The 18,235-nt window shown below is 41.8% G+C and overlaps 1 protein-coding gene across 1 annotated transcript in view; it reads left to right on the plus strand.

Annotated features, from left to right (window-relative positions):
* The first annotated feature begins 5,870 nt into the window (after window positions 1-5,870).
* ABCG2 (ATP binding cassette subfamily G member 2 (JR blood group)) overlaps window positions 5,871-18,235 on the plus strand; it is a 141,861-nt gene continuing 129,496 nt past the window's right edge. The window contains exon 1 of the mRNA XM_017895929.1: window positions 5,871-6,375. The gene's annotated coding sequence lies outside the window, so the exon portion shown is untranslated. The remainder of the gene's footprint in view (window positions 6,376-18,235) is intronic.

The following is an 18,235-nucleotide window of genomic DNA, read 5'->3' on the forward strand; positions in this document are numbered from 1 at the left end:
CAGACAGAAAATCAACAAAGAAAGATCAGACTTAATCGCCACTATAGACCAAATGAACCTAATAGATATTTACAGAACATTTCATCCAATGGCTGCAGAATACACATTATTTTCCTCAACGCATGGATCGTTCTCAAGGATAGATTATATGTTAGGCCACAAAACAAGTCTTAAAATATTTTAAAAAATGAAATAATATTGACCATCTTCTCTGACCACAATGTGATAAAACTAGAAATCAATAATGAGGAATTTTAGAAACTACACAAAAAACAAGAAAATTTAAAAATATGATTCTGAGTCAATGAAGAAATTAAAAGAAAATTTAAAACTTCCTTGAAACAAATGATAATGGAAACACAACACACCAAAACCTATGGGATACAGCTAAAACAGTACTAAAAGGGAAGTGTACAGCTGCAAGTGCCTGTACCAAAAAAGAAGAAAAACTTCAAATAAACAACCTAAGGATTCATCTTAAACAACTAGAAAAGCAAGAACAAACCAAACCCAAAATTAGTGGAAGAAAAGAAATAATAAAGATCAGAGCAGAAATAAATGAAATGAAGGAAACAATATAAAAGATCAAAACAAAAGCTGATTTTTTAAAATATAAACAAAATTGACAAACCTATAGCCACACTAATGAAGAAAAAAAGAGAGAAGACCCAAATAAATAAAATCAGAGATGAAAAAGGAGACATTTCAGCCAATCCTGCAGAAATTCAAAGGATCATTAATGGTTACTATGAACAGCTATATGCCAATAAATTGGAAAATCTAGAGGAAATGAAAAAATTCCTAGACACATATAACCTACCAAGAATGAACCATGAAGAAATCCAAAACCTGAACAGACCAACAGCAAGTAATGAGATTAAAGCTGTAATGAAAAGTCTCCCAGCAAGGAAAAGCCTGGGATTCAATGGCTTTATTGCTAAATTCTACCAAATACTTTGTAGAAAAACTAATACTATCCTACTCAAACTATTCCAAACAGGAAAGGAAAAGAGAATGCTTCCAAACTCATTCTACAAGGCCAGCATTACCTTGATGCCAAAACATGTCAAAACATATCAAAAACACAAAGATACCAGCCTGGGAAACATGGTGAAACCCCATCTGTACAAAAAATAAAAAAATAAGCCAAGCATGATGGTTCATGTCTATAGTCCCAGCTACTCAGGAGGCTGAAGTGGGAGTATCACTTGAGCCTGGGAAGTCAAGGTTGCAATGAGCTGTGATCATGCAACCACACTCCAGCCTGGGCATCAGAGTGAGACCCTGTCTCAAAACAAAACAAAACAAAACAAAACAAAACAACACCAAAAACAAGCAAAAAAAAGAAAACAAACAAACAAACAAAAAAAAAAACCCATGAACACAAGGACATATTTTTTTAAAAGGGACAGGCTATTATCAGTGATGAATATTGATGCAAAAATCCTCACCAAAATAATAACAAATTGAATACAAAAACAAATTTAAAATATCATTTATCATGACCAAGTGAGATTTATCCCAAGGATGCAAGAATGATTCAACATATACAAATCAATTAATGTGATAAATCATATCAGAATAAAGGGCAAAAACCATATGATCATTTCAATTGATGCTGAAAGAGCATTTGATAAAATTTAACATTCCTTCATGATAACCCCCCCCAAAAATGGGTATAGAAGAAACATATCTCAACATAATAAAAGCCATATATGACAGACCCAGAGCTAGCATCATACTGTATGGGAAAAATACTGAAAGCTTTTCCTCTAAGATCTGAAATATGACAAGAATGTCCAATTTCACCACTGTTATTCAACAAAGTACTGGAAGTCCTAGCTGGAACAATCAGATGAGAGAAAGAAAGAAATGGCATCCGAATTGGAAATGAAGGAGTTAAAGTATCCTTGTTTGCAGATGATATGATCTTACATTTGGAAAAGCTAAAAAGTCTAGCAAAAAACTCTTAGAACTGATAAACAAATTCAGTAATGTTGCAGGATACAAAATCAACATACAATAATCATTAGCATTATATGCCAACAGCAAAAAATCTAAAAATGAAATTTTAAAAGTATTCTCATTCACAATAGCTACAGATACAATAAAATACCTAGGAATTAACCAAAGAAATGAAAACCATACAGACTGATGCAAGAAATTGAAAAGGATACAGAAAAGGGAAAGATATTCCATGTTCATGGATTCAAAGAATTAGTATTGTTAAAATGTCCATACTACCCAAAGCAATCTACAGATTCAATGCAATCCCTATCAAAATACCAAGACATTCTTCATAGAAATAGGAAAAAAATGAATCTTATATAGATTATATATATTCATTTATATAGACCCACAAAAAAAGAGTATATAGATTCATTTATATAGACCCACAAAAGATCCAGAATAGCCAAAGCTATCCTAAGCAAAGAAGAACAAAACTGGAGGAATCACACTGACTTCAAATTATACTACAGAGTGATAGTAACCAAAACATCATGGTACTGTCATAAAAACAGTAAAACAGACACATAGACCAGTGGAATAGAGTAGAGAACCCAGAAACAAATCCATACATCTATGGTGCACTCATTTTTGACAAAGGTGCCAAGAAGATATAGAGGGTAAAGGACAGTCTCTTCAGTAAATGGTGCTGGGAAAACTGGATATCTGTATGCAGAAGAATGAAACTAGACCCCTGTCTCTTACCATATACAAAAATCAAATCAAAATGGATTAAAGACTTAAGCCTAAGATCTCAAACTATGAATCTATTAAAAGAAAACTTTGAGGAAACTCTCCAGGACATTGGACTAGGTACAGATTTCTTGAATAATACCCCAGAAGCACAGGCAACCAAAGCAAAAATGGACAAATGGATTCACATCAAATTTAAAAGCTTCTGTACAGCAAAGGAAACAATCCACAAAGCGAAGAGATGACCAATAGAATGGGAGAAAATATTTGTAAACTATCCATCTGACGTGCAATAACCAGAATAACCAGGAGCTCAAACAACTTCATAAGAAAAAAATCTAATAGCCCAAGTATAAAATGGGCAAAAGATCTAAATAGACATTTCCCAAAAGAAGACATACAAATGGCAAACAGGTATATGAAAAGGTGCTCAACATCACTAATCATCAGATAAATGCAAATCAAAACTACAATGAGACATCATCTTACCCCAGTTAAACTGGCTTTTATCTAAAAGACAGGCAATAACAGATGCTGGTGAGGATGTGGAGAAAAGAAAGCCCTCATACACTGTTGGTGGGAACATAAATTAGTACATCCACTATGGAGAACAGGTTGGAGGTTCCTCAAAAAACTAAAAATAGAGATACCATATGATCCAGCAATCCCACTCCAAAGTAAAAATCTAAAAGAAAAGAAATCCGCATATTGAAGAGATATCTGCTTTGTTACGTTTGTTGCAGCTGTATTCAGAATAGCCAAGATTTGGAAGCAACCCAAGTATCCATCAACAGACAAATGGATAAAGAAAATGTGGTGCATATACACAGTGGAATGCTATACTAAAAAATACAAAAAACTAGCCGGGCGACGTGGCGGGCGCCTGTAGTCCCAGCTACTCGGGAGGATGAGGCAGGAGAATGGCCTAAACCCGGGAGGCGGAGCTTGCAGTGAGCTGAGATCCGGCCTCTGCACTCCAGCCTGGGCGACAGAACCAGACTCCCTCTCAGAATGAGATCTGGCCACCGGCAGTGGCTCACACGGGTAATCCCAGCACTTTGGGAAGCTGAGGCGGGCGGATCACGAGGTCAGGAGATTGAGACCATCCTGGCTAACACGGTGAAACCTCATCTCCACTAAAAATACCTGCATGGTGGCAGGCGCCTGTAGTCCCAGCTACTTGGGAGGCTGAGGCAGGAGGAATGGCCTGAACCTGGGAGGCGGAGCTTGCAGTGAGCTGAGCTCGTGCCACTGTACTCCAGCCTGGGTGACAGAGCGAGACTCTCTCTCAAAAAAGAAAAAAAAAGAATGAGATCCTATCGTTTGCAACAATATAGATGGAACTGAAGGTAATTATGTTAAGTGAAACAAGCCAAGCACAGAGACACAAACGTAACATGTTCTTACTTATTTGTGGGAGCTAAAAATTAAAACAATTGAACTCACAGAGATAGAAAGTGGAAGAATGGTTACCAAAGGCTGGGAAAGGTATTGGGGAGGTGGGTGGAAGTGGGATGGTTCAAGGGTACAAAAAATAATTAGAAAAAACAACTAAGACCTAGTATTTGCTAGCTCAACAATGTGACTGTAGTAAAAAGTAATTTTCTTTTCCAATTAAAAATAACAAAAATGCATTAGTCACACGTGGTGGCACACACCTGTAATCCCAGCTACTTGGGAGGCTGAGGCAGGAGGATCACTTGAACCCTGGAGGTGGAGGTTGCAGTGAGCTGAGATCATACTGCTGCACTGCAGCCTGGGCATTGGAGTGAGACCCCATCTCAAAATAAATAAAATGAAAAAAGTATAATTGGATTGTTTACAATACAAAGGATAAATGCTTGAGGCAGTGGATACCCCATCTACCCTGATGAGATTATTATACATTGTATGCCTGTATGAAAATACCTCATGTACCCCATAAATATATATACCTACTATGTACCTACAAGAAATAAAAACTTAAAATTAAAAAGAAAAACAAAAAAAATCCCTGATGGAGTTATTGCTTAATGGTTACAGAATATCTGTTTGGGGTGACAAAAAAGTCTTGGAAATAGTGACAGTGACACAACATTGTGAATGTAATTAATGCTGCTGACTTGAACTCTTCAAATGTTTCAAATGGCTAATGTTATGTTATACATATTTTACCATATTAAAATAAATGTATAAAAGTAGATAAATGGAATTTCTTAACAACTTCAAGATTTTTTAAACTTTCATTTCATTTCAATAAATATTTACAAAATGCCTAATTTTGTCCTAGGTACTACATAACGCAATGAATAGTCAGGATAGTGACTTAAATATAAACAAAACTTAACAGCAAGGCAAATTCAGTAATCGATATTTTGTGAATCTCATGAAATTTATCATGACAACTCTGTAAGGAAGGTGTTATTGTTATCACTATTTTATATTTGGGGGAAGCTTGGATTAAGAAGTTTTTCAAGGCCAGTAAACAGTGGCATTAGAAGCACTTAGTAAATGTCATATTTTTTCTTTTGACATCTATCATGTTTTCAGAATATGAAATGTCTATTTAACTCCAGCCTGGGTGACAAAGTGAGATCTTATCTCAGTAAAAAAAAAAAAAAAAAAAAAAAAAAGCCAAGTTTGGTGTCTCATGCCTGTGATCCCAGCACTTTGGGAGGCTGAGGTCAGAGGACTGCTGGAGGCCAGGAGTTTGAGACCACCCTGGCCAATGTAACAAGACCCTGTCTCTATTTAAAATACACACACACACACACACACACACACACACACACACAGAGAGAGAGAGAGACAGAGAGACAGAGAGAGAGAGAGAAAAATGCCTATTTAGTATAGTCTTGACTTCCTATTTTACTTTTGGTTTAGGAAAGAATAACGTGAAAAGTATAGCATGCTCCAAGTATACAGCTGCTCGCTCCTCTTTAGATCTCTGGTGGGCCTTTGCATTGAAATCTACTGCTGTCTTTGTTTTGGTTTAATTCACTTCCTTTTCAAATCTATGTCCTAGTCCTGCTTGGTTTTTGTGTGTGTGTATGCTAGAAGGCAGGGCCTGTGAGAGGTGACCCTCAGTTACATCAGGGTTAACCAAGCACAGGAAGTTTACGCACAGAGCAAAGCCATTTGCTAGAATTGGTTTTGATCCTTCCGTTTCGAAAATAAAGTTGCTGTTTGTGTTGGAGATGCTGTCATCAGAATTCCGCGGCACAAAGAGAACGATATAAAAATCTCTCTCTGACATGTAACTTTCCCTTTTCTATCCCCTTGTTAGGAATGCCAGAAGAGAATCCCATGCTGACTGGAACCATTAGGTCTTTTGTTTGAATCCCAGTGATCAAGAAAGAAATGTGGTTAACAGTCAGTCAGTAGTAGAGAAAAAAGGAACCCAAGGAGATAGAAGAGCTGTTAATTTCACTCTGGACATTTCCTCGAGGCAGTTTACTGGGAAAACCTCAATGCTCCCTGGTAGCTGCAGGATCCACTTTGGGGGCTGCCAAGTTTCCTCTCTCATTCTTTCTCCTGCCCCAAGAGGAGGCAGGAAGGAAAGTTCCTGGACGGCGTGGGTCTTGGTTGAAGTCTCTCTAGGAAAACTCGCAAGTGTAGAAATCTTCTCTGTATTACCACTGTCTCTGCACTGAGATTTGCTGCTCTGCTTCCAACGTTTCACACATCATAATTGAGGTGAGTTGTTTTTGTTTTTTCCAATCTTCATACTTCTTAGAAAATCTTGATTCTTTTTTGATATGTGCTTTAACAAATGTGTCACTTAAATCAGTACTTCTCATACATTAACGTGCATATGTATCACCTGGAGATCTTGCTGAAACGCAGGCTCTGTAGAACTCAGGGGTCTGGGGTGGGTCTCTGATTCTGCATGCACATCTCAGCTGACCTCTGTGGACCACACTTTGAGTAAAAAGGGCTGAAACTCTGTAGGTTTTTTGCTTTTTCGGAAGGGGTTGGTCATTGTAGGCAGGATAAGGGTATTTGGCTGAGCACATGATTTATGTTGAGCACCTGAGAAGACAATCAGACAACATCCCTTTCCTGGTTGTACCTCCTTTGATGGCTATCTCTGTGCTTTGGGGTTTCTGTTAAGCAGATCCTAGGTGTGGTAAGCCAGATTACTCTAAGTGAGAGAGGATGTTGGGCTTCTCCTTAGATTATATAGGCCACTTGGAGCAGAGCCAGAAATCCTTTTGTAATTTTTGTAATTTTAGTATTAACTGACTATTTCATGCCTCATCTGGTGTGGCTTGTGGTCACTCTGAACATTTCAGCTTCAATTAAAAATATGGCCAGGTGTGGCAACAGTGCGAGACTCCATCTCAAAATAAATATATATGGCCAGGTGCAGTATAGTCATGCCTGTAATCCCAGCATTTTGGGAGACCGAGGCAGGTGGATCATCTGAGGTCAGGAGCTCGAGACGAGCCTGGCCAACATGGTGAAACCTTGGCTCTACTAAAAATACAACAATTAGCTAGCAGTGGTGGCACACATCTGTAATCCCAGCTACTTGAAAGGCTGAGGCAGGAGAATCACTTGAACCCAGGAGGCAGAGTTTGCAGTGAGCCAAGATCACACCATTGTACTCCAGCCTGGGTGACAAGAGTGAAACTCTGTCTCAAATAATAATAATAACAAATAATGCATGCTAGAAAAAATAGCTGATTTTTTTCTCCTACCATTCGGAATTGAAGATTATAAGGCATATGAATCTATTACATTGTTGAAAATCAGTTTGCATAGGGAATAGGAATGTATTTTATCCTCCTGTAACAGGCCTGGTAGTGTTCTTTAAATTCAGTATATTCCCTGCCCTAAACAATATACAGTTATCTGAAAGTTGCCTTTAACTCAAAAGAAACAAGCCAAGAGGAAAAAACAGAATGGAGAGGAAATATATCTATTGTGTACCCAGTTGAGGGGAGAAAAAAGCAATGGAAAAATAGTAGGGAGAAAAGGAGAATGATGGCCAGGAGTTGACAGGAGACACAGCTTCACAAAATGAATAAAAGAAAACTTAGCCTGGAAATAGAATCTTTCTCACACATTCATGGGAGTTCTCCTAGAGTAGTAGCTTGTATCTTTTTTAGTTGGAAAAGTGTGATGGAGACAGAGTAGGTAAGTTGTAAATTTTGTTGTTCTATTTTTTTATAGAAACGGGGTCTCACTATGTTGCCCAGTCTGGTCTCAAATTCCTGGGCTCATGCAATCCTTCTGTCTCGGCCTCCTGAAGTGCTGGGATTACAGGTGTGAGTCACCATGTCCAGCCAATTTTGTTGTTCTAGTGAACATGCTGAAGCCGTTTGTCATAAATCAAGGAAGGGCTGTACAAGCAATAGTCAGAGGGGTCTGCAGGCCTGGTGCGGCCTGGCATGAATCCATGGAACTGTGTCTGGAGTTGGTTTCTTCCGGTGGGTTCTTGGTCTTGCTGACTTCAAGAATGAAGGCACGGACCTTCGTGGCAAATGTTATGGCTCATAAAGGTAGTGCAGACCCAAAGAGCGAGCAGCAGCAAGATTTATTATGAAGAGCGAAAGAACAAAGCTGCCACAGTGTGGAATGGGACTGAGCGTTGCTGCTGCTGGCTCTGGTGGCCAGCTTTTATTCCCTTGTTTGGCCCCACCCATGTCTTGCTGATTGGTCCATTTTACAGAGTGCTGATTGGTCCATTTTTACAGAATGCTGATTGGTGCATTTACAATCCTTTAGCTAGACACAGAGTGCTGATTGATGCGTTTACAATCCTCTAGCGAGACAGAAAAGTTCTCCAAGCCCCCACTTGACCTAGGAAATCCAGCTGGTTTCACCTCTCAGAACCACTGCCAGACAGACAGGAATCTCTTCTGTTTGAACTAAGTTTCAAATAACATTCCCTTCTATTGTGGTCTATAATCAGAGGTGTTATGAAAAACCATAACCTTTGTAGCATAAGCACTGACTGATCAGAATACAAGCTAGCTGTAATCAGCCCATCCAATAGCAGACGGCGGGTAGGCAGTAAGCATTTGTGGGGCTGAGTATCAGCCTAAGCTATCCCAGGTCTGAATTAGACTTTTTTGGGGTAGAAATTGTAAGGCTGCAGATGACTTTAGAGACATACAGTCTGGTTTCCACCATCATCTGCCAACTCTCTGGACCCATTTTCTCGGATGAGGCCAATTCCCTCTCTTTTCAAGCCTGGAGTAATCCCTCAGTCCAGCTGTCTACTCCTGCAGCTGATACTGTAGAAAATAAGAGTTCCCCTAGGGAACTACAAGACTCCAAATCCCATCTGCTTCCTGAACAGGAGAAGGGCAAGTGCATATATCATTTTGTGAAGTGTTACAGCAGAAAATGAAACCTGATTACCACATTATCCAACTGTACAAAGCACTGTCCCATACATTATCCCCCTTGATTTTTCACAACTTTCCTGGAGTATATGGGTCAAGGAGATTGTTATTCCTACCTCTGAATGGAGAAACGAAGGTCGCAGTGAAGCAATTTGCCAAAGGCACACAGCTGGTCTGTGGGTGTGCTGGGATTCAAACTCAACGCTGGTTTGCTCTGAGTTCAGGTGCATCCTGTGCTTTTCTGGCCTCGGCATCTTCTCAAGACCTCTGATGACCTCTCGTTCTGTACAAGGGTTTGTTACCTTTTATGTCATAATTTGAAATCTTTGCATTAAAAATAATCCTATTCTACTTTTTTGGTCAAAATTACTCATGTGTTTGTCTTAAGCTTTGTCTCTATTAAGGTCTTTACTCCCCAGAAAAAAAATGTTTGAGACTAATGCTTCTCAAACTTTCTCAGGCTTAGATGTCACCTGGGGAGCTTGCTAAAACTCAAATCCTTGGGCTCCAACTCCAGAGATTCTGCTTCCTAGGGCAGGCCCCAGGCATGGGAATTGGCATTCTAATAAGCTCCCAGGTGATTTTAGTGCCACCACTCAGAGATCACACCTTCAAACAAAAGTCACAGCTTCAGTTAATATTTTAAAAGAATACATTTATGGTTTAGTGAGGGGGGCTTAGTGTACTTTTGTATATGTATATTATTTATTTATCTAATTTTTTTTGAGACAGAGTTTCGCTCTTACTGGCCAGCTGGAGTACAATGGCATGATCTCAGCTCACTGCAGCTTCTGTCTCCTGGGTTCAGGCACTTCTCCTGCCTTAGCCTCCCAAGTGGCTGGAATTACAGGCGCCTGCCACTAGGCCTAGCTCATTTTTGTATTTTTAGTAGAGACAGGGTTTCACCATGTTGGCCAAGCTGGTCTCGAACGACTGACCTCAGGTGATCCACCCACCTCGGCCTCCCAAAGTGCTGGGATTACAGGAGTGATATTTATTTTTATTTTTATTTTCATTTTTTTTCATTTTTTTTTTTTTTTTTGAGACGGAGTCTCGCTCTGTCGCCCAGGCTGGAGTGCAGTGGCCAGATCTCAGCTCACTGCAAGCTCCGCCTCCCGGGTTAACGCCATTCTCCTGCCTCAGCCTCCCGAGTAGCTGGGACTACAGGCGCCTGCCACCGCGTCCGGCTAGTTTTTTGTATTTTTTAGTAGAGACGGGGTTTCACCATGTTAGCCAGGATGGTCTCGATCTCCCGACCTCGTGATCCGCCCATCTCAGCCTCCCAAAGTGCTGGGATTACAGGCTTGAGCCACCGCACCTGGCCTGTTTTTATTTTTAAATGTTTTTTTAGACAGGGTATTGCTCTGTCGCCCAGGCTGGAGTACAGTCGCATGAACATGGCTCACTACAGCCTCTACCTCAAGGCTTCCACATCAACCTCCTGAGTGCAGACCACAGGCACGTGTCACTACACACAGTGAATTTTTAAATTTTTTTGTGGAGGCTGGGTCTTGCTATGTTGCCCAAGATGGTCTCAAACTCCTGGGCTCAAATTCTTGATTCTCCCGCCTCAGTCTCCCAAAGTGCTGGGATTACAGGCTTGAGCCATGGCTTGTCTTTTTAAATATAAGATGCTTCATGAATTTGCCTGTTATCCTTGCACAGAGGCCAAGCTAATCTTCTTTGTATCATTCCAATTTTAGTATATATGCTGCTAAAAGGAGCATGTTAGTGTGCCAAATAATAGATTATCATGCCAGAATTCCTGGGTTTGAATATTAATGCTATCACATGTGCAAGCTATGAGATCCTGGGAAAGGATTCTTATGCCTCAGTTGCCTAATCTATAAAATGGGAATACTAATACTACCTACCTCATAGGGTAGTTGTGAGGACTAAATGAGTTAGCAGTGCAGGACACAGAGTATCTCTGTGAGTTTGCTAGGATTATCACTAAGTTTTGCTCAATAATTATACTTTACAATAGAAACACCAACAACAGGCTGGGTACGGTGGCTCACTCCTGTAGTCCCAGCACTTTGGAAGGTCGAGATGGGCGGATCACGAGGTCAGGAGATCGAGACCATGCTGGCTAACACGGTGAAACCCCGTCTCTACTAAAAATACAAAAAAATTAGCTGGGCGTGGTGGTGGGTGCCTATAGTCCCAGCTACTCAGGAGGCTGAGGCAGGAGAATGGGGTGAATCCGGGAGGTGGAGCTTGCAGTGAGCCAAGATTGCACCACTGCACTCCAGCCTGGGTGACAGAGCAAGACTCAATCTCAGAAGAAAAAACAGAAAAGAAACACCAACAACAAGATTCACACAGATATCAAACGTTCTTCTTGGATGTAGGTGTTGCCCCAGGTTTAATCATGGTCAAACATGTTCTTATGTGTGTAAATGTGAGGGATTAGTTTCCTGGGCTGTCAGCTAGCCTGGTTATGTAGGACTTTCCACATCATTCTGACAGATTGGACTTGACCCTGACAGTGATGAAAAGCCATCAACGCAGCTTCAAGCTGCGAAGTGCAATCAGAATTGCATTTTAGAAATGTCTCTTGCTGTAGCATAGATGCTGTAGCATAGGTAGGAAGAAGGTGAGGCTGGAGGCAGAAACCTGTTTGAATAGACTGTTTCAATAGTCCTAGAGGGAAATAATAAGATTTAAACTAAGCGATATGGTTTGGCTGTGTCCCCATCCAAATCTCATCTTGAATTGTAGCTCCCATAATCCCATGTGTTGTGGGAGGGACCTTGTGGGAAATAATTGAGTCATGGGGCCAGTTCCCCCATACTGTTCTCCTGGTAGTGAATAAGTCTCACAAGATCTGATGGTTTTATAGGGGGAACTTCAACACTATTTTTTGTTATTTTTCTTATTAATATAAGAAGACAGGAATGTCAGGCCTCTGAGCCCAATCTAAGCGATCATACCCCCTTGTGACCTGCACGTATACATCCAGATGGCCTGAAGTAACTGAAGGATCACAAAAGAAGTGAAAATGGCCTGTTCCTGCCTTAACTGATGACATTACCTCGTGAAATTCCTTCTCCTGGCTCAGAAGCTCCCCCACTGAGCACCTTGTGACCCCTGACCCTACCCGCCAGAGAACAACCCCCTTTGACTAATTTTCCATTACCTACCCAAATCCTATAAAACAGCCCCACCCCTATCTCCCTTCGCTGACTCTCTTTTCAGACTCAGCCCGCCTGCACCCAGGTGAAATAAACAGCCTTGTTGCTCACACACAAAAAATGGGATGAAACCCCTTTCACTTGGCTCTCATTTTCTCTCTTCCCTGTCACCATGTAAGATGTGCCTTTTGCCTTTCACCATGATTGTGAAAGGTATGTGTATTCCCCAGCCACATGGAACTGTGAGTTCATTAAACCTCTTTTTCTTGATAAATTACCCAGTCTCGGGTATGTCTTTATCGGCAGTGTGAGAATGGACTAATATACTAAGGCAGTAGGGTAAAGCACTGAGCAGAGGTCCCATCAGGAGCCTGTCATGACTCATAGGATATCATATTAAAATGCTTAGCTTATGCTTCCTGTCTACATTGAAGCCCTGTGAGAACTAAGATAGAGTCTACTTCCTATGGAACCCCAGCCCCAGCTCACAGTAGGTCCTTGATAGCTATTTGGTGAATAAATGGGTAAAGAATAGATGAAATCCTGCTGTGGTCTCCAAGGCTCTGTGATCTGGCCCCTGCCCCTTTCTCCAACCTCATCATGCTTCACTCTCCTCATTGTTCTTATCACACTGCCTTCCTCTAGGCCTTTGGAAATGCCAAACTGTGACTTCTATCTAGTGTAGGGGTTGGCAAACTACTGCCTTTGTGACAAATCCTTCCTGCTAACTTTTTATGAATAAGTTTTATTGGAACACAGCCATACCCACTTGTTTATGCATTGTCAACAACTGCTTTAGTGCTGCAACAGCAGAATAGAGGAGTTGTGACACAGCCCATACAATACAGCCTGTGAAGCCCAAAATATTCACCATCTGGCCCTTTACAAAAAAAAAAGTTTGCCAACCCCTGCTGTAGTCCTTTGAATTTGCTGTGACCTCTGATTTAAAACTCTACCCTCAATAAAGTACCCTCAACACAGTAATCAAAACAGTGTGGTCCTAACATAAAGACAGACATCCAGATCAGTGGAATAGACTAGACAGCCCTGAAATAAATCCTCACACAGCTGGGTGCGGTGGCTCACGCCTGTAATCCCAGCACTTTGGGAGGCTGAGGTGGGCAGATCATGAGGTCAGGAGATTGAGACCATCCTGGCTAACACAGTGAAACCCTGTCTCTACTAAAAATACAAAAAATTAGCTGGGCGTGGTGGTGGGCGCCTGTAGTCCCAGCTACTAGGGAGGCTGAGGCAGGAGAATGGCGTGAACTCAGGAGGTGGAGCTTGCAGTGGGCCGAGATTGTACCACTGCACTCTAGCCTGGGCGACAGAGCGAGACTCCATCTCAAAAAAATAAAATAAAAATAACCTTCACACATACGGCCAAATGGTTTTTGACAAAGGTGCCAAGACCATTCAATGGGGAAAGAACAGTCTTTTCAATAAATGGTGCTGGGGAAACTGGATAGCCACATGCAAAGTAATAACATTAGACCCTTACCTTACACCCTATACAAAAATTATCAAAGACACAAAGAGCTAAAACTGTAAAACTCTTAGAAGATAACGTAGAGGAATGCTTCATGACATTGGCTGTGGCAGTGATTTACTGGGTATAACACCAAAAGCACAGGCAACAAAACAAAAACTAGATAAACTGGATTTCACCAAAATTTTAAAAAAATAAAAAACTTTTATGCATCAAAGAAGGACACTTCTGGCCCAGTGTGGTGGTGCACACCTACAGTCCCAGCTATTCTAGAGGCTGAAGCAGGAGGATCGCTTGAGCCCAGGAAGTCGAGGTTGCAGTGAGTCATGATCATGCCATTGCATTCCAGCCTGGGCAACAGAGAGACACCCTGTTTCAAAAAAACAAACAAAAAAGGAGGACACTTTTTACTTTTCTTTTATCTTTTGCTTTTTGGTTTTGGTTTTTGTTTTTTTTGAGACAGGGTCTTACTCCCATTGCCTAGGCTGGAGTGCAGTGGCACCATCTCGGCTCATTGCAGCCTCAACTTCCCCAGCTCAGGTGACCCTCCCACCTCAGCCTCCCTAGTAGCTGGAACTACAGGCACCTGCCACTATACCCAGATAATTTTTTGTATTTTTTAGTAGAGAAGGGGTTTTGCTATGTTGCCCAGGCTGGGCTCAAGTGATCCACCTGCCTTGGCCTCCCAAAGTGCTAGGATTACAGGCATGAGCCACTGTGCCCAGTCTGGACACTTTCAAGACAGTTAAAAGACAACCCACATAATGGGAAAAAATATATATTTGATAATCGGTTCATATCTAGAATATATAAAGAACTCCTACAGCTTAACAAACAAACAAAAATGTTTAAAAAGTAGGCAAATACCTTGAATAGACATTTCTTCAAAGAAAATATATAAATGGCTAATAAGCACATGAAAAGATGCTCACCATCACTAGTCATTAGGAAAATGCAAGTCAACACCATGATGAGATACCACTTCACCCCAATAAGGATGGCCATTATTTGAAAAAAAATTGCCTTTCTGGTGGTTCTGACCTCCCCATGTGAACATACCTCTTGCAAAAAATCCCCTTCATCCCTCTCCAGATGAGGAAAAGAGGAAATACAAGAAGAGGTGCCAGGTACAGAGCCCCAGTTCCTACTTCAGGGATGTGAAATGCCCAGGATTCTATAATCACCATGCTCATTAGCCATGCACACACAGTAATGGTGTGTGTTGGTTGCTTGTATTAGTCCGTTCTCACACTGCTATGAAGAAATACCTGAGACTGGGGTAATTTATAAAAGAAAGAGGTTTAATTGACTCACAGTTCCACAAGGCTTGGGAGGCCTCAGTAAACTTACAATCATGGCAGAAGGGGAAGCAAACACATCCTTCTTCACATGGCAGCAGCAAGAAGTGCTGAGTGAGGGGGCGGAAAGGCCCTTATACAACCATTAGATCTCGTGAGAACTCACTCACTATCATGAGAACAGCATGAAGGTAACTGCCCTCATGATTCAATTACCTCCTACTGGGTCCTTCCCATGACATGTGGGGATTATGGGAACTACAATTCAAGATGAAATTTGGATGAGGACACAGCCAAACCATAAGATTCCTCCCCTGACCCCTCCCAAATCTCATGTCCTCACATTTCAAAACACAATCATGCCCTTCCAGCAGTCCCCCAATGTCTTAACTCATTCCAGCATTAACCCAAAAGTCCAAGTCCTAAGTCTTATCTGAGAAAAGGCAAGTCCTTTCTACCTTTGAGCCTGTAAAATCAAAAGCAAATTAGTTACTTCCTATATACAATGGGGGTAACAGCATTGGGCAAATATACCCATTCCAAATGGGACAAATTAGCCACAATGAAGGGGCTACAGGCCCCATGCAAGTCTGAAATCCAATAGGGCAATCATTAAACCTTGACATTCCAAGATGATCTCCTTTGACTTCATGTCTCACATCCAAGTCACCCTGACGGAAGAGGTAGGTTCCCATGGCCTTGGGCAGCTCTTCCTCTGTTGCCCGTCAAGGTATAGCTCCCCTTCCAGCTGCTTTCATGGCTGGTGTTGAGTGTCTGCAGCTTTTCCGGGTGCACAGGGTAAGCTATTGTTGGATCTGCCATTCTGGGGTCTGGAGGATGGTGGCCCACTTCTCATAGCTCCACTAGGCAGTGCCCCACTGGGGACTCTTGGGGTTCCAACCACACATTTCCCTTCCACGCTGTCTGTATTAGTCCATTTTCACACTGCTGGTAAAGACATACCTGACACTGGGCAATTTACAAAGGCAAGAGGTTCAATGGCAAACTCACAGTTCCACATGGTTGGGGAAGCCTCAATCATGGCAGAAGGCAAGGAGTAGCAAGTCACATCTTATGTGGATGGCAAAGAGAGAGCTTGTGCAGGGAAACTCCTATTTTTTTAAACCCTCAGATCTCATGAGACTCATTCACTATCACGAGGACAGTGGCCCATGATTCAATTACCTCCTACCAGGTCCCTCCCACAACATGTGGGAATTCAAGATGAGATTTGGGTGGGGACACAGCCAAACCATATCACTGCCCTAGCAGAGGTTCTCCATGAAGGCTCTGCCCCAGAAGCAGACTTCTGTCTGGACAGCCAGGCATTTCTATACATTGTCCGAAATGTAGGTAGAGGTTCCCAGACTTCAATTCTTGACTTCTGCACACCTGCAGGCCCAACACCATATGGAAGCTGCCAAGGCGTGGGGCTTACACCCTCTGAGGCAATGGCCTGAGCTGTACGTTGGCCCCTTTTAGTCATGGATGGAGTGGCTGGGATGCAGGGCATCAAGTCCCAAGGCTGCACACAACAAGAGGGCCCTGGACCCAGCCCAGGGAACCATATTTCCCTCCTAGGCCTCAGGACCTGTGATGGGAGGGGCTGCTGTGAAGGTCTCCAACGTGTGCTAGAGACATTTTCTCCATTGTCTTGGTGATTAACATTCAGCTCCTTGTTACTTATGGAAATTTCTTCAGTGTGCTTGAATTTCTCCCCAGAAAATAGGGTTTCTTTTATATTGCATTGACAGGCTGCAAATTTTCCAAACTTTTATGTTCTGCTTCCTCTTGAATGCTTTGCTGCTTAGAAATTTCTTCCACCAGATACCCTAAATCATCTCTCTCAAGTTCAAAGTTCCACAGATCTCTAGGGCAGGGGCAAAATGCCACCAGTCTTGTTGCATAGCAAGAGTGACCTTTACTCCAGTTCCCAACAAGTTCCTCATCTCCATCTAAGACTACCTCAGCGTGGACTTTATTGTCCATATCACTATCAGCATTTTGGTCAAAACCATTTAACAAGTCTCTAGGAAGTTCCAGACTTTCCCATATCCTCCTGTCTTCTGAGCCCTCCAAGTCTCTAGGAAGTTCCAAACTTTCCCACATTTTCCTGTTTTCTTCTGAGCCCTACAAACTGTTCCAGTCTGCCTGTTACCCAGTTCCAAAGTCATTTCCACATTTTTGGGTATCCTTATAGCAGCAACCCACTCTCTGTGGTACCAATTTACTGTATTAGTCCGTTTTCATGCTGCTATGAAAAAATACCTGAGACTGGGTAATTTATTTTTATTTTATTTATTTATTTATTTATTTATTTATTTAGAGACACAATTTCACTCTGTTGCCTAGGCTGGAGTGCAGTGGTGTGATCTCAGCTCACTGCAACCTCTGCCTCCCAGGTTCAAGCGATTCTTGTGCCTCAGCCTCCCTAGTAGCTGGGATTACAGGTGTGCACTACCACACCTGGCTAATTTTTGTATTAATAGTAGAGATGGGGTTTCACCATGTTGGCCAATCTGGTCTTGAATGCCTGAGCTCAAGTGATCCACCTACCTCGGCCTCCCAAAGTGCTGGAATTACAGGCATGAGCCACTGGGCCGTCCAGAGTCTGGGCAATGTATAAAAGGAAGAGGTTTAATTGACTCACAGTTCTACAGGGCTGGAGAGGCCTCAGGAAACTTACAATCATGGCAGAAGGGGAAGCAAACATGTCCTTCTTCACATGGTGTCAGGAAGAAGTGGCGAGCAAAGTGGGATGGGAAAGCCCTTTATAAAACCATCAGATGTCATGACAACTTACTATCACAAGAACAGCATGAGGGTAATCGCCCCCATGATTCAATTACCTCCCACCAACTCCCTCCCACGACACATGGGGATTATGGGAACTACAATTCAAGATGAGATTTGGGTAGGGACATAGCCAAACTATATCACTGCTCTACTGTTCTCTGTCAGCCTACAGGAGGAAAAGCAAGGCTGACAGAAGGATGCTCCTTCAGGAGGAGGCAGCACTAAAAGCACTTTGAATCAAGATCAATGGGAAACCACCCCAATAAACACATTTTAGATGTTTTAGAAAAAGAAATACACAAACAAATAGAAAATAACAATTGTTGGCAAGAATGTGAAGAAATTGGAACTCTTGTGCACTGTTGGTGGAATGTAAAATGGTGTAGCTACTGTGGAGAACAGTATGGTGGTTCCTCAAAAAACTAAACACAGAATTACCATACAATCCCACAGTTCCACTTCTAGTTGTATACCCAAAAG

The sequence above is a fragment of the Rhinopithecus bieti genome, unplaced genomic scaffold (genome assembly GCF_001698545.2).
Source record: "Rhinopithecus bieti isolate Rb0 unplaced genomic scaffold, ASM169854v2 scaffold_28300, whole genome shotgun sequence".
Classification (NCBI taxonomy): domain Eukaryota; kingdom Metazoa; phylum Chordata; class Mammalia; order Primates; family Cercopithecidae; genus Rhinopithecus; species Rhinopithecus bieti.